Genomic DNA, 15998 nt, shown 5'->3' on the forward strand with positions numbered 1-15998 from the left:
GCCGAGAATTTTCCAAGTAGGCTAGGTTGGCTCTGCTTCCTCAAAGTTTAGATTACAGATTTGCACTACATAGGATTTCTTTTTTTTTTTTTTTTCACGTGGGTCCTGGGGGGTCAAACTCAGGTCCTCCTGCTTAGAAGGCGAACATCTTACTGAGTTCTCACTTCAGCCCCAACCCCACTTTTCTTTTCTTTTGCTTTTTTGCTTTGTCCGTGTGTCCTACGGGGAATCCTCAAGCAAGGTCAGCCTATGTTTATCTAAGATTATTCCTTAGCTAAGGGACTCCCAAGCAGGGGATCTCCAGGTTGGAAAGAGACTCTGCATGACATTCAGAGGGTTGTCCACGTCAAAACAGGGCCTCTTGTAGAGTTTCGTGAGTAAACAGAAGGCGTGACCCCCTAAGTTGGAGTCACTGACAGGGAAAAAAAAAGGATATGCAAGATAGATGTTTCACTGCTAGTGGGAGATGCTAGAAGGCCTCAAAGGAAGGTGAGAGGGTTGAGCCAGTCAAATGAGGGCGAGAAAGCTGTCACTCGAGGGGAGTAACAAAGTAAGCCATGGAGAAGTCTTAGATGGTCCCTAGTCCATTTCTTCTGCAAGAACCACACATTCTCTAGTCTGGGCTGTGGTGAGATCTATTCATATGTCAGACATCAACCCACAATGCACCCTGAAAGAGCCTCCAGGTCTGGCGAGCCAACAGATTCTAGAACTTCAACTGCAACCTTGACATCACACATGTGGGCTCGGACCAAGGAGAGACCCCTGCGAACAGGGAAGGGCTAACGGAAACTCTCCAGGCCAAGATGTACAGTTTAAAAGTTCAAATTTCACAAACCTCACACTTCTTCTTCGGTTATCAATCTTTACCAGGGCCATCCACGGATCCACCCAGGGTTTCATATGGGGCAAAGCCACGAAGAGTCTGATTTCTGGCCCTGGACACATCTTGACCCTCACAGACCCGCTCCTCCGCCACCAGTTGGCCGCGTGACTGACAGAAGACAGGCCGAGTGCATGAAGAGATAAGCATGAGCCTTGGGCTGGGGCTGGCATCTGCAGGCCTGGTGGGTGTGTCAGAATTACACAAGTGCCAGGGTGGGTGGGACTGGAGTCATACACCATGGCAGCCCTTCCTGGTGGCTCCTTAGAAGGCCCCGTGGCAGGAATGCCTGCTTCCTGCACAGCTGCAGATTCCCGGTCTATCCCTCACCAGCTCCTTTCTCTGCCAGTTTTGCCATCCTTGTACTTCCAGGAAGTACTCCTAAGTTGGCCCCTTCTCAAACATCATCAAATCACCCTCCTGACTCGTGTTCCCTTAGTCCCATAACAGCCCAAGAAGGATCTGGTCAGGATGACCGAGGAGATATCTTATAGTCCCCTACAGAAGCACTAGTGACTGTGATCTCCACTCCTTTCTTCCCCTGGGATCTGGTTTTCTCTTTGATCAAAGGAAGTAGGGGAGAGTGTCAAGGAGGGAGCACCCTTGGCGTTTCTGGGTAACAGTCACCATCACCAAAATAAACTGCAAAGGGAAGAGAGCAGGATCACTTCACAAGCAATTGTGTGCCCTCCCATTCAGTTTGATTAGATGTAGTCAGAGAGAATGGAAAAGTCATTTGTTTGTGGAGTCTTTAAGTTCCTTTATGGAGCTTTTAAATTTTGTATTCATAGCAGGTACCCGTTTATAATAGAAAGTTGGCAGGCCCCAGTGCCTAATATAGGGGAGATGTTCTAGAATTGTCCTTCTGTTGATGCATGTTAGACACGTTTCCTGGAATTTCTAGACAAAAAGCAAAGACTCCTAGCATTGTTCTTGGGCTAAGATTAGAATTTCTTAAACTCTGCATTCACGTTTTGTTCCCAAACTAGTCATGTGTTCAAGACGGCCCATTACTCAGACCCTACCCGTGGAGACTCTCTGTTGTCTGAGGATGCTGGAGTCAAAACCTACAGGTGGCATCCAGAAAGCTACACCGGAAGAAAAGACAGATGTGAGGGTAGGAGGTTCCCTCAGGCTTGCTTCCCAGAATTTGTGTGTGACCGACTTACCTGTATCTCAAAACCAAAGCCAAAATCCATGGGAATGTCTGTAAGGTACAGTGACACCCCTAGGTTCTGAAGAAGGGGAAGGAGAAAAGGCTGTGTTCCAAAAGAATAAAGCCAGGAGGACCACAAACTAACCCAAAGGAATTCTTGGCTATAGTTGGTCCTCCCTCCTACTTTTTTTTTTTTTTTTTAAATTAATAGTAAGTGAGATGCTAGCAGACAGATGAACCTCTGCGAGTTTGAGGCCGGTCTGGTCTATATAATGAGTTTCAGGCCAGCCATGGATACTTAGTGAGGTCTTACCTTCAAAAAAGAAAAAGAAAGCAATAAAGGAAAAGTAAGAGGCTTCAGCTAGCGGCAGTGAAGCTAGAGCCTAGGAAGCTAGTGCTGGATTTTAGGTAAACACCCCCTTATCTCCACCCCCACCGCTGCTCAGCTTCTTAGCCACAGGCGGGCAATGCAAGGCTTTCCAACCCTGCCACTTCATTCCTAAGCTTGTGGCCTCCCAGTTTTGCAAAACAGTGTCTCAAATCCGCTACTCCCTCCCAGTGCTATTAAGATTCTAGATGAGGATTTAAAACAAAGTTTAGCATTCACCGGAAGCCTGGCCTTCTAGTCTCCCAATTGCTATGTTAATGAATCTGTCGGATGTCACTGTGACCTACAAGCTCCTGCACTGGGGGAGGGGGGGTGAGTCCAGCAGCTGAGCTCCTGACAGCGTCCCGCTAAGAAGAGAAAGGACCTGGGAAGACCTAGGGGGATTAGAGGACTTGGGACACCTTCTAAGACCCAGATCATGACCGTGAGAAGATGTGAGGGATCACAACCTTCCTGTCGTTCTGAGTGAGAAATGGCTGGGTGGGCGCTTCTGCATCCCAAGGATCGCTGAAACTCAGGCGGCCGAAGAGGAAGTGAGGGCCAATGGCAGTGTGACCTCAGCGGCCGAGAAGTCAGGTCACAGTGCTGAGACAGTTTTATGGCAAACATCTCTTTGTCTAGGGTTTGCCTCTCAATAGAAACACTGACGTTGTGAGTCCAGAGGACACAGTTCTGCCATGGGGAGGGTCTCAAGGATTTGGTGAACTTGGTCTGTTTTCATCTACTAATCTTTTTGTTGTTATTTTGTTTTTCCGAGACAGAGTTTCTCCACAGAGAACCCCCGCTTTATAGGCCAATGTGGCCTCAAATTCAGAGTTCCGCCTGCCACTGCCTCCCAAGTGCTGGGATTAAAGGTGTGCATCTCTGCTGTCTGGATACTAATTTTGTAAAGGCTGAAGAATTTAGGATTTAGAGGTGTATTCGAGCAGTCTCTCATAGATTTTAACTAACTTGTCCCTGAACATGAATTTGTATGAGCAGCTCCGATGTTTGGATGGTCTCTTGGAGGTTCTGCCCACAGAGACCTCCCCAGATACCACCAAGATCAGTGAATGAGCAGGCGTGGAGTTTTAGCAAGGGCACCGCAGGCGGGGAGACAAGTTGGTACCGTGACAGCCTCACACATTTCCTGGTTTCGCCTCCAGTATTCCACAACCAGTGCTGATAAGGATGGCTGAGCCCTTCCGCTCCCCACAGCGGCTATGGAGTTGCCCAAGGTTGGTACCCCAGCAGTGAGCTGTCCGGGGACTCAACTGCAGAACCATGGTGGGAGTCTGGCTATGGGGAGCCCTATCCTGAGAAGTAAGCATGAAGGATTCAAAAGCTTTGTGTTTGTGTCTGCTAAAGGGCATGACCACCATGGGCCAGTGGAGTCTCATCTTTCATAAGCTTTTTCGAACAACAATCACTTTGGCCCCCATGGCATTTGGCATTCATGAACTTGTCCCCTTCCTCTGAACCTTAGGAAATGCTCTATTCTGTCGTTTCCTCACAGAGAATGGGGAAGAGGGAGGGGCTTGACTGATTCATTAGAGCCTAAGTCTTTACACCCCTCTCCATTCAAATAAGACAGTTTTGGTTACCAGTTAGATCATGAGGCCAGGGCTCTGGCTTTTTTTTTTTTTTTTTTTTTTTAATGGTGAAAAAGTGTATATTTAGAATTAGCCGGCTGGGCTCAGTTTAGATGATTCCAATTTTGTTGGCAACATCCAGAGCATCATAATCAGGAGCCCACCGAACATATGCCTTCTTCTCTCCGTCGGGCCTTATGAGGGTGTTGACTTTGGCCACATCGATGTCATAGAGTTTCTTCACAGCCTGTTTGATCTGGTGCTTGTTGGCCTTGACGTCCACAATGAACACAAGTGTGTTGTTGTCTTCTATCTTCTTCATGGCTGACTCAGTGGTCAGGGGGAATTTGATGATGGCACAGTGATCAAGCTTGTTCCTCCTGGGCGCGCTCTTCTGGGGGTATTTAGGCTGCCTTCGTAGCCGCAGGGTCTTGGGCCGCTGAAAGGTGGGCGATGTGCGGATCTTCTTTTTGTGGCTGTGGACGCCTTTCAGCACTGCCTTCTTGGCTTTCAAGGCCTTCGCTTTAGCTTCGGCTTTGGGAGGGGCAGGAGCTTCCTTCTTCGCTTTCGGCGCCATCTTGACGAAAAGGCTTTTTCTTTGGTTTTTTGAGACAGTGTCTCTCTGTGTAACAGTCCTGGCTGTCCTGGAACTCACTCTGTAGACCAGGCTGGCCTCGAACTCACAGAGATCCACCCACCTCTGCCTCCCAAGTGCTGGGGTTAAAGGTACACCACCACTGCTTATCACGGTTTATCGGGGCTTTAATGAATCGACAGAATCCATTCTACTGATAAGCAAACCTATCATGGAAATTGGACCCCAGCAAGTTCTGTTATAGGGAACACACAAACTGAATGTAAAATGTAGACTTTCAGAAATTTCGTGCCAAGATCCAGTAGCTCAAAATAGGTGTAAATGACCCTAAAACTAGATCACAATTAGAAAGGACAATATAATGTTATAGCAGAAAAATATGTCAAAATGTAATCAGAAGTAAGGTTGGATATTGGGACTTATACACATGCATAGACACACACATAGATAGATATGGATACAGTTTTGCATGTCTGAATTTGTGTATAAATGCATGAATACGTAGGTAGATAGCATGGTAGTCCCTTGCGCTATCATTTCCTATTCTTTTTTTTTAATGATTTATTTATTTTTCTTTTCTGAGCATCGGTGTTTTGCTTACATGTATGTCTGTGTGAGGGCATAGGATCCCCCAGAACTGAAAACAGACAGCTGTGAGCTGCCATGTTGGTGCTAGGAATTGAACCCAGGTCCTTTGGAAGAGCAACCAGTACTCTTAACCACTGAACCATCTCTCCAAACCCAAATCTAATTTTTTGGTTTGTTTGTTGTGGACCACTCACTCTGTGGATCAGGCTGACCTTGAACTCACAGAGATCCTCCTGCCTCTGCCTCCAAAGGGCAGGGACTAAAGATGTGTACCGCCACCACCCTCATTTCCTATTTCTATCAGGCAAAGAAAACTCAAGATTAAAGTTCTAGAATGAGTGGATCTCTGAAGACGTGAGAGACAGGACACCACAGCAACCGGCAGCAACACCATGATTTTCACATCACACATGTGCTTTGTCTTTAAGCAGGGACCCAGTGACCCAGCCTCACCTCTCCCACTGACCTGATTCCTAACCGACTGCAGCCTACAGAGGTAGCTCAGGCTGCCATAAACCCATCATCTGCAAGTCCCGTCGAGCTAGCTTGTTGAGTGCTTAACAGGAAGACGAATTCTTTTCTGGACAGCAGGCAGACAGGTGAGCAGGGAACCTGGATGCAAAGATTCCTGTCGACCGCCTCTGTCTAGGGTCTGTAACCCGCCTGGCTGGTCAGTTATTCCAGGGTCACGGAGAGTTACCACCTGAAAGACATGGCCTGATAGGAGGAAGGAGGCTAGGCAAATTTGTCGAAGCCTCCGTTTATTAGAGTCATGGATGCAGCTTATATAGCCCCTGGATGAGGAGCTTGGGGGGCTGGGGCACAGGATCTTGCCACGTGGTCCATGTCCGTCACGTAGGCCAAGAGGTTACGATCGGTCAGGTCACGATTCCTCTGCCAGGAGTTTACAAGTTGACACACCTAGTTCTCTAGATAGAGTGTGAGGCGGGTTCCGCTAACAGCTCTCTATTAACAGACAATTTGGGTGTGGGATAGGCTTTGTCAATAAAACAATTCTCAATACAATTGGGAAGTAGAGGCCTCTGCAAAACTCCTCACGGCGGTGATCCCTATAATAATTTTGGGGGGGGACATGGCTCCCAACAGATTCCATTGCAGGCACAGCTGTTTAGACCACAGCTGTCGCAGGCAAAGCGGTGGTGAGAAGACGCAGATGGCAGAACAGTGTTCCCAGATGGCATCGGACAGCGGGATGCTGTGCCTGTGAGCCCTCCGTGGACACCGCGCTCCACCAGTCAAGGGGTCCTTTCTTCACTTCCAGAGACAGGCGCTTTATTCTAGGGAAGTACAGCCTTTCTCCAGCAGGCTTTGCCTGCCAGTTGCTCCCATGGAGGGATCAGCTAGGGGAGAGTCCTCAGGGTGTCAAAGTTAGAACGGCTGGCTGACCTGCCGCACACCGCGCCCCCATGTCTGCGCTCTGTGCGCTAGAACCCAGTTCGCGAACTTCGGGCAAGGGGCTGGAGGTTGAGAATACAGACGCAGAGACAGACCGACACACGCAGAGACAGACCGACACATGGACCTCCAAACGCTGGTTCAGAAAGCCCCAAGAATGCCCCCTTTATTGTGTTCAGGGGCAGATTATATAGAGATAGCCATGCCCCAGCCAAACCCACCAGAAACCACTCTCCTGCCATCAGGAACTCCTGAAGGTCTCGTGCTCAGAGCAGCTGAAGGCACTCAGATCAGGGGAAAACAAGTTGTTTACAAGAAATTCAGGATCTGGGGTCTCACTGCTCCCAACACTGATCTTTGCATCTCTGGATGATTGCCAGCATTCTTCCAGCATGTCTGCGAGACGATGTGGAAAAAGCGCAGGAAAGGAAAAGCCTGGGCTGGGGAAAAGCTGGGATGAAGGAGCCCAGCTTCCTACTAAAGAACATACTGAAGTTGATAGATAATGTCCCAAGTGCCTTAACTAGACAGAGGGTAATTTATTCTTTCAAATTCATACCTTAATATGCGCTTTTGTTTTAGCCCCTGAATGGATTTCATTCAAAGTCATTTACTTGTTGCAATGAAAGATTCAAGCTCAAAGATATTTAATTATGCCCAACCTTGATCCCATTAAGCAGATTAAAAGTCTCAACATATTGGTTGGCCCCCTGTACAGCTGGTCCCGTAGATATGCACGTTCAGTTGCAGTTTGCAAAAAGCGAGAAATGGCATCAGCCTTAAAAACAGTATTTATTCAGGATTTGGTTCCATTCTGAGCTTATACTTGGCTTAATTGTACTCAGCAAGGGAATTATATTACAGTGACAGCCACCGAATTCATAAATACATTTCTGTTAGCAAGAAAGGCCAAAAGAGTCAACCAGTGTAAATTATCCTTGGCTCAAGGACTTGGGAAATTGTTAAGCCTTCTGGTTCAGCGCCAGCAATGTTCTCCAATGCAGAGCTGAAATAAAGGAGAGAATAGCACACCTCCGTGGCTGATCCGCTCATAATATGAAGTTCCTTAAAGGAGAGCGCAAGAAACCTAAGTACCGTGATGTCTAGCAATGATGTTTTACTCACCACACAAGGCAGGCAGGCACACATATCTTGGGAAAAGGCTGTAATTATGAATGATGCGTATAATACAATATTTTGATGCATGACCAAGTTTTCCTTGACACGTTGTGCTGAGACATATAGTAAAGGTATGTTTAAAAATATGCCAGAGGTCTACTTCGGAGCCTGTGTGTGCATGTGTGTGGGTACAGTGGTATGCTGGCAAATGGTTAACAGCCAAGGCTGAGGAATAAAGGGCCTTGTTGTAGTGCTTGCCAATTTCCGTGATGTAAATACTTGCACCAAGGTCAGTTTTAAGCTACAATGTGGATTCACTGACTACAGAGTTGGGGAGAGAAGTACAGGCATAGTACAACATATTATGCAGGATTCCCAGCACACAGATCTCATAGATGCAGATTATTGCAAAGGGAAAAGTTTGGGTAATTTATTATATTTGCTGTTAACATCATTTATTTGCTGTTTATATAAATGTTAATGATAACCATGTTTAGGGGCTGGAGCCACAGCTCTTTGGTTAAGAGCACTATATGCTCTTGTTGAAGACCCAGGTTTAGTTCCTACCATTCATATGGCAGTCCGTAACTGTCTGTGACTCCAGTTCCAGGGGATATAATGCCTGCTTCTGACCTCCACAGAAGCCATATGCACTTGCTGCACCCGCATGCATGCAGGCCAAACACTCATATACATAAAATAAAAAGAAATAAATCTCTAAAGCAATAATAACTATGTTTAACTGCTGACTTACAAATCTTAATATCAGCACCCAAGAAGCAGATCCAGCATATTGATGTGCATGTATGTATGTGTGTGTAAATGTGTGTATGTGTGTGTGTTCCAGTGCGTGAAGAATTCATTGATATAAGCATATCTCTAGGTCAAGTAAAGGATGAATGCTGGAGCCCTTTCCTGTGAGTAGAAAAGAAAATTCCAGATGCCCACTAGGTAGAAGAACCATTGCCATGAAATCCAGACTAAACTCCAAATCTAGGTTATAGATTAGGTTATGGATTCTTGAATTCCTCTGGGGGTTGGTGGAAGCAACATTAATGCCAAGCTGCAAGTGATGTGATGTTCTCAATGTGGCTACCTCTTCCCCACAGCACAGACAGCAATAACGTATAGACAGGAGGCATAATCTCTTCAGAGAATCACTAAAAGACTGTTTTCCCTTGCAGTCCTTCAGAGCCAAACAACAACAACAACAACAACAACAACAACAACAACAAAAAGCCTGCTTATTAGTAAAATTTTCTCATTTGTGAACCAAAGGGCAAAAGAGAAAAGGTTGCTGCAATCCTCATCCCCACTCAGCCCCCTTTTCGTAGTGCGTACTGGTCATACACTCGTCTTTGCTCTACACGCCATTTATCTTCCTTGACTGTCAACTAATTTATCAACTCTTCTGCTGAGGAGTGGACATAGGACCCAGGCCTGGAAAATTAGACCATTGCGTTCCTCTGGGAATTGGGAAGCCAAAGACTCCACAATTTCTTTAAATTTGACCCCCTTTGGGGAAGAGGGAGACGGGAACGAAGGTAAGGACAAACCATGGTCTAGGGAGCGGGGTGACCCAGCGAGTGCTGCCCAGGTAGGGACTGTGCCAACTTCTGCTGCAGACCTATTAAACCCACACACAACCACCCCTTCCGGGAGTTAAATATTAATCTGTGGCGCTATTCCTTCTGTTGGGCATTAATCAGACCTTGTTTAAATAAGTAATTCTACGAGTTACCTCCGGGAAGTCTACCTGAAGCATGGAGGACTTCTGCAGATCCTAAGAAGCAAAGTCCACGGCTGTCTAAAGAGGGGAAGGGCTCTACAGACTAAAGGAAAGAGGGAAATGTCACCAGATTGAATTGGGTGCATAGCAACACAGCCTACCTCCCTGAGGGCACAGGAAGCTGCTGGACTCCATAGCGACGTGACTTCTCTTTATGAGTTGTGTATATGGTTCTGTACTTTATTTTTTTTTATTTATTATTTTTTAAATATTTATTTATTTGTTATGTATACAACATTCCTTCCATGTATGCTTGCAGGCCAGAAGAGGGCACCAGATCTCATTACAGATGGCTGTGAGCCACCATGTGGTTGCTGGGAATTGAACTCAGGACCTCAGGAAGAGCAATCAGTGCTCTTAACCTCTGAGCCATCTCTCTATTGACAGAGGATTGAAGACTGGAGGCAAGATGGGCTAGGCAGAAGTCTTCCCGGAGCTACTGAGTGAATTGCTCTGGGTCTTTAAGAACAGTGTGGGTTCTAGCACAAGAAAAGGTGGACAGTAGGGAATTGAAGCCAAGGATTCCAGGATGCCGGAGATACAGATGGTTTCCAGCCACCATGGGTACAGGATTTGGGGTCAGATTAGACGAAGCTCTAGTTATTCTGGCTAGTAGATAGATACTCAGTGTGTTCAAACACACTCTCAATATCACTGATACCCAGTAAGACAAGAGAGCTACAAGATCAGATGTCACACAGGAGCAGAACACTACAGAAAACTGTGGTCACCAGCATGTTTCCATTCTCTTTAAATTCAACATATACTCACTGAGCGGTGGTGGCTCACACCTTTAATCCGAGCACCGAGAGGCAGAGGCAGGCGGATCTCTGTGAGTTCAAGATCAGCCTGGTCTACAGAGCGAGTCCCAGGACTGGCTCCATAGCTACTGAGAAACCCTGTCTCGAAAAACCAAAACAAAAAATCAAAGAAGTAAATTCAACATATACTCATATTTACCTCTGAAGCTCTGTCCCAGAACTTGAGAACAATAAGCTCAGTAGTCCACTGTATGGATTTTTCAAAGAAACACTGTCCAGACCGGACAATACAGACGGTTGCGCCATAGTCTTGTTCATCGGTTGTACGTAGGAAGACAAAGAAGACTATGCGTCAAGACCAGACCTGCCCTGGGAGGGAGGTTTTCTGGACAGTCTGACGGGTAATCTTCCCAGCATAGCCCAGGGCAATGTTACCTGGGGGAACGGGGAATGGAAATTCCTACCCATCTGAGTCACTAGCTGCAGTCTCTTGGGTAACTTGCTGAGCCACCCAGGGCTAAAATGAGGATGAAGAAACAGGACACCCAGGGCATAGATAATTCTCAGGAATGACAGAGAGATTAGTGGCAATATCTGCGGGATTACAAGAAACCACAGACCCTTCTTTTTGGCATGAGCATTCATAATCAGAAATGTAAATACGCTCCGTCAAATGTATTCTCTCTAAAATCGTTTTACAGAGGCAGGGGAGATTCTACTGAAGCCACCGGGATTTTTAACAGTCACATGTCATCAGCTATCTTCTAGCTGGCCCAGGAGCCCAGGCTATCCTCTAATGCACAGCAGTCCTCTTATCTCTCAGCATATCAAGCGCTGGGATTACAAACCTACATCATCACACCCATCCTGTGGTCTTCCCGTATGTCTGCCCTAAGGTAGGCACAGAGGCCTCCAAAGAGCCAGTTATGAAGCTTTGTTGTGGGACTGTGACAGTCCCAGACTGTTAATGACGTTTACCTTGTATGTGTGTAGAGGTCAGAGAACAACTTGAAAGAGTTAGCTGTCTCTTTTCAGCATGGAATCAAGTACCTTAACTCACTGATCCATCTGTTCAGCCCATTGATAACATATCAAACACACAACAAAGAAGAAATCTTGTGTCTCTGTTGTGTCTAATAATAAAAATCTGGGAAAATATTTCATATGACAGGTTAATCTCCTTGGTTACTACTTTTATTGTAAATAACAGTCAAGAATAGATTGAAAATAACTTAAAAGCCAAATTGAGTTTGTTTTCTAACCTCAGATCCTTGGACAACAGTGAGCTAAGGTTAGCGAAGGGTAAATCCTTGTGGGAGGTCAGCTGTGTTAGTCAGGTCTTGGGTTGATAAGGGAAAGAAGGAAGCAGGAAAGAACAGTGGGGAGGAAGACAGGAGGAACTCAGTCCTGGTGACTGGTTCAAAACCTCCCAAGGCAGAAGGAGAAAGACAAGTCACCACTATGCTGCAAGTGGATTTGCTTCATTTGCAGGTCAAGGGCTCCTCACCTCTCCAAGGAATCATTTCTATGGATCCTGCAGTGATGTGGGAGTCCCCACTGTGTGCTATGATTACCAATAATGAATAAAGAAACTGCTTTGGACCTATAGCAAGGCAGACTTTAGGTAGCTTTAGGGAAAGCTAGGCTAAATACTAGGAGAAAGAAGGGTGGAGTCAGAGAGAAGCCACAGAGCTGCCATAGTCAGACATGTTAAAACTTTGCCGGAGCCGGGCGGTGGTGGCGCACACCTTTAATCCCAGCACTCGGGAGGCAGAGGTAGGTGGATCTCTGGGAGTTCGAGGCCAGCCTGGTCTACAGGAGCTAGTTCCAGGACAGGCACAAAAGCTACAGAGAAACCCTGTCTCGAAAAACCAAAAAAAAAAAAAAAAAAACACAAAACTTTGCCGGTAAGCCACTGCCATGTGGCGATACACAGATTACAGATTAATAGAAATGGGTTAAATTAATGGGTAAGAGTTAGCCAATAAAAACTAGAGCTAATGGGTCAAGCAGTGGTTTAATTAATATAGTTTCCGTGTGATTATTTTGGGTTTAAGCTAACCGAGCTGCTGGGAACCTACAAGCAGCCTCCCTCCAACACTGCAGTGGACACTGTTGGCTGTTTTGGATGTGTCTCTCTGTGTGTGGGATGTGTGGGTTTATCTGTAGCTGAGTGCATGCACATGTGGATGCAGGAGGCTGGCCTCAGGTGTCTCTCTCTGCTGCTTATTATTTTTCCTTAATGAAGTCATTTATTTATCATGTTCGGTGGGTATGCTTATGTGCTAAGGCATATATGTGGAGACCAGAGAACAATTTTGTGTATCAGCTCTCTCTATCCACATTTTGGTGGGTCCTGGGGGTCACAGTCAGGTCAGCAGGCTTACCCCCTAAGTACGGTTACTTGCTGAACCATCTCACTAATCTTCTGTGAGTTAGGGTTTCTCTGTGTAGCCCTGGCTGTCCTGGAACTCACTTTGTAGACCAGGCTGACTTCGAACTCACAGAGATCTGCCTGCTTCTGCCTCTCAAGTGCTGGGATTAAATGTGTATGCCTCCACACTCTCACTTCCTGCCTGTGTCTTATATTCACGTCCCAAGGGAAAACAGCTCCAACTGGCTCAGCTAGTTTGTATTCTTCCCTTTGTCTGGTAAACTGACTGCCCTGTCCATGTGGCGGGGCCTCTCCCAGTCCCATCAGCTCTCACATGCCCCAGAACACAGAGTGAGAAGCAGGGAACCAACCTCAGGCCTCACCTCACTGTGGGGAACAGTGATTTCCCAAGACAGAGAAGATCTGGGGTTCCCATTGTGGCACCATCAGACCCTAGGAAGCCAACTCATTTTCTTCTGGTTCCTCAGCGGCTAACCAGAGTCACTGAGAGAGCAGACCTATAGTTGAGAGCTTGATTCCATGGTTTCTCCCTGCAAAACCTTCTAGAAGGCACTCAGATCAGGCTGCTTCTCCACTTTGCTTCCTGGCATAGTTACGGCTACATTCTGTCATGCAGGAACTTTCCCAAAGAGTTACTGCGTGGAGAGAGAGCGTTCACGTGGAAAGTAATGTGCTTGGGGGGGGGGGATGTTTGGAGGGAGTTTTGGTTACTCCCCATTTGCTTCACTTGGCTGGTTGAGTGTCCTGAATGAAGGTTGGACGGTTGTATAAGAATGCAGAGAAGATGAGCGCAGAAATCTGGGTGATTACATCCGGACTTGGTGCTTATGGTTGCAAAGGCAGAGACAGCTGTGAGCTGTCAGCCTCGAACTGAAGCAGGCACGTAGCAGCACCTGCTGGTCAAATTCTTTCAGCTTGGGGCCATCTGGGTGTGGGTTTTGCTGACACCACATAAATTTCATCTCTGTGCAAAGCGGGAACAAACACTTATGCGAATCAGGACCAGGAAACCGCAGAAAATGTGGGCTCCAGCTTCTGTTAGTGAGGCGAGGGGCAAGCGGAAACAAGTCCAGGACATAAAAGACTCATCACAATTGGCTTCTCAGGAAACAGGGCTGCTACCTGGTTAGTGAACTCAGGGGTTGGTCCATCCAGCAATGGAGGACATCATTCTCAAACAACAGCTCCTCCCCCCCTACCCCCATGACAGGCCGCATTAAAACATCTCTGCTGTTCAAAAACCAAGCTGTTGAAGTGGCAAGCCTTGCTTCTTGGTTTAGGGATACCCGTGGGGTTTCATTTAGCTTCTGCATGGAAACAAGAAGCTAGGGAAGTGGGGAGAAAAATTAGTATGCACACGCAGATGGGAGAGAAATAAGGTGTGCACACGCAGTTGGGAGAGAAATAAGGTGTGCACACGCAGATGGGAGAGAAATAAGCGCGCACATGTCACTGGAAGAAAGGGAGATGGGAAGCTTGAATTGGGGGCTCAGAGGTTTGGAACAATTGTCTAGAGGTTTCCTGAAGCCACGGGCATGAGGGTCATGTCACAGTGATGGGGACTCAGGTGACAAAACAAGCCCACCTCATGGTTCCCTAAGAGGAAAAAAATGTCAATACAGAAAGTTGTACATCATCAGCTCAACTCAATTATTAAACTAATGCCTCATTTCCGTGTGTGTGTGTGTGTGTGTGTGTGTGATACCATAAAAGCCATAAAGAGCTATCAGGCTAGGAAGGATCATCAGACAAACTGTGTGCTCCTTCAGCCATCGGAATATATAGTCATGCCCAGAGCTGTGCCTGCTCTCCTGACACCATCTAGGACATTCCAGACACACTGATGTATTTTCCCATGCACGATCAAGCTGCGATGTCCCATATAGCTCTCCTTTTTATATATACACTATGTTTGTTTTCTGCCTGGATGTGTGTTCTTGTCTTTTCCATCTGGACAATGCTTCCTTGTCCCCTCCAGCCTCAGGTGAAGGGTTTTCTTTTGCTGAGGAGCCTCTTCTGAAGGTGCTTTCATCCCTCTGCTCAAGGCCTTTCAAATGTCATTTGCATAACAGATCCAGTTAGCCATTCCTGAAGATCACCCTCCCTTGCTTACACACAATAAAGGGTTATGGAAACACGGCCACCCAGCTAAAGATTAACTCTCTGAGGCCTACCCCACTCCTGGCCTGCATTTATGTGTGCCTGTGTGGAAAATATGAGTTCCCATGCTTTATGCCACTTCTGAGTGTCCCCGAACCACCCATCTGTGCTCAGTCCCCTTCCAGGAAACAGGAGTATGAATGTGACACTACCATGAGCCAGCTTTGAGTATTTCATAAGTGAGCTATCATAAACACAGGATCTGTGTTAGTCAGTGTTCTAGAACCATTGCAAAATACCTGAAAACTTCAACTTATACACAAGGAAAAACATCTTTATTCTAGCCCATGGTTTAAGTCTACAGCTGACTGACTCCACTGTGGAACTCTCTGTGACAATCACATTTGAAAAAGAGACCTACAGCCAGGTGGTGGTGGCGCACACCTTTAATCCCAGCACTTGGGAGGCAGAGGCAGGCGGATCTCTGTGAGTTCGAGACCAGCCTGGTCTACAAGAGTTAGTTCCAGGACAGGCTCCAAAACCACAGAGAAACTCTGTCTCGAAAAACCAAAAAAGAAAAAAAAAGAAAAAGAGACAGAGGCCATGAAGCAATCTATAACTACTCGAAGGACAGTGTTGCACAGAGGAAATGGCGGAACCAAGTCTCAGGGTGGAAAGCTCCTTCATTCGGTTGAGGAACAGCAAGGATGCCTGTGTAGTCAGATCCGGATACTTAGCGCCTGAAAGGACCAGCAAGGCTCCTAGACACTGGATTTGCCAAAAGACAACTAAAGCCCAAGTCAGTTTGATCGCTGGGATCCGGACAGCCTGGCTAGTCAACAGATGCCCTGGCAACAGGTTTCCGTGACTGTCCACAAAGTTATGAAGTCCTTGCTGTGAAAGTGACATTTGGCATCCTTGCCTGAGCGCCTCTGTGAATGACAGGAGCTCGGAGCTTTCGCCCAAGGACAACCTCCTGCCTGCATTCTTGCACAGTTCGAGAAAACCACATGGAGAATCCATCAAATCCAGTCCAACATGGCTTTCCTAGCTTAGTTCCTAGGAACTTTAGACACGTGCTTCTCCTTCTGCAGCAAGGACAAGGGTGGCATGGGGCGGGAGAAAAAAGACACAATTGAGACCGTTCCTCCTGCCTCTGAGCATATCAGCCACACATGTCTTCATTTAAGACGAAGCTCGTACGCCTCTCTGCCCTACCCTCATCCGCACCCCATTC

This window comes from Chionomys nivalis, chromosome 22 (assembly GCF_950005125.1).
Source record: "Chionomys nivalis chromosome 22, mChiNiv1.1, whole genome shotgun sequence".
NCBI lineage: Eukaryota > Metazoa > Chordata > Mammalia > Rodentia > Cricetidae > Chionomys > Chionomys nivalis.